Here is a 1,492-nt window from a genome sequence, read left to right on the forward strand (position 1 = left end):
ACATGTAGCCGGTATAATCCCCTTACACAGTGTAACACACCAGCTCTGCAGGCACCCTGCACAGTGGAAGCTACAGCTATAATATTACACCAAACGACCTGCTATATTCACCCAACCTTTGCACATATAAGTGCAGGTGTTGTTTAGAGATAATGCCCCAATGGTCCTTGGTGGCAGAGAGTTTCACTCTATACAGTCATTATATTGTTCTAGGAAAATACGAAATTTATGGAAAATTTTTCTTGTTGTAATGATGCATTATTCCTGACCACAGTATCCAGCCTCAGCATGCTGCCTTCATAGTGGAGGGAGACAAAGTGTTTCTGGACCGCTGTCAGTCCAGCCCAGATGCAAAGATTATTGTCAATGGACAACCTCTTACTGAGAAGGATGAACTGGAGCACAATGACAGGTGAGAAGGGAAAAAAATTATAGTGGAGAATGAAAATCATTGACTGTTGTATACTAATGTATGACTATTTTTAAGAAGAAAAATTCTGATTGGGATGATGAACCGAAAAACAGAGTTTAAGGGAAAGTTTGCAAAGTGGTGAATGTATTAGTTTGTTACAAAATGTATGGCTTCACCACGGTATGTGTGGTGAAATTATATTGATGAAAAACAATATTTTTCTTTGTGTTTCTCATTCTACCCCACTTCATTGAAAGGATTAACTTTGGGGACCAAATGACCTGATGACATTTGCAATCTCCAAGCAGATACAGGGTGGCATGGGTATCTTCGGGCAGATACACAGTGGCTTAGCCTTCAAGCAGATACAGGGTGGCATGGATCCCATCAATCTACATGTTTAACAGCAAAATGCATTGGAAGATTCCATTGCTGCATGGGGGTATAGACTGTTGGAGCACTTCACATTTTGAACAGAGATGACTTAGGAACAATCCATTTGTGTGGGAGGGGGATAGGTCCATTTTTGGTATGGGGGATGTGGTGAAGCCATGCTGCATTTGCTCCTGAGCAAATGTCGGCCTTTCTAGTTATATGTATATTAGCTAGTTAACATATGTGCTAAAATTCCACGTGTTGATCAATATGCTTGTTATCCTTACAGGATTATGTTTGGAGCCAACCATCTGTACATCTTTGCTCATCCCAAACAAGCAGGCAGCCAGAAGCAGCCGGCCATGACGTATGAAGAGGCTCAGGCTGAGATCAATCAGAACTCTGGGTTTGTCCTGGGCAAAGGTTCACTGGGTAAGCTGGACATGGAACAATGACATACATGTACACTTCTTTTCTACAGCACCAGGAATACAATTAGTGCATAGATTCAGAGCTAGATTGGGGATCAAAATCATGAGCTACCAAATGCAAGGCAAACAGTCTACTTGGCCACTGCAATATATATAGAATACAACACGGGGTATTCCGTATCGCCCGAGGTATCGGCCCGACCGCGGGTCGGATCGCCCGACGGCCGCAGGCCGGAGGGCGATCCGACTCGCAGGAGGGCCGGGACCGAGGGCG

The sequence above is a fragment of the Branchiostoma belcheri genome, unplaced genomic scaffold (assembly GCF_001625305.1).
Source record: "Branchiostoma belcheri isolate BF01 breed outbred unplaced genomic scaffold, Haploidv18h27 scaffold47, whole genome shotgun sequence".
Taxonomy (NCBI): domain Eukaryota; kingdom Metazoa; phylum Chordata; class Leptocardii; order Amphioxiformes; family Branchiostomatidae; genus Branchiostoma; species Branchiostoma belcheri.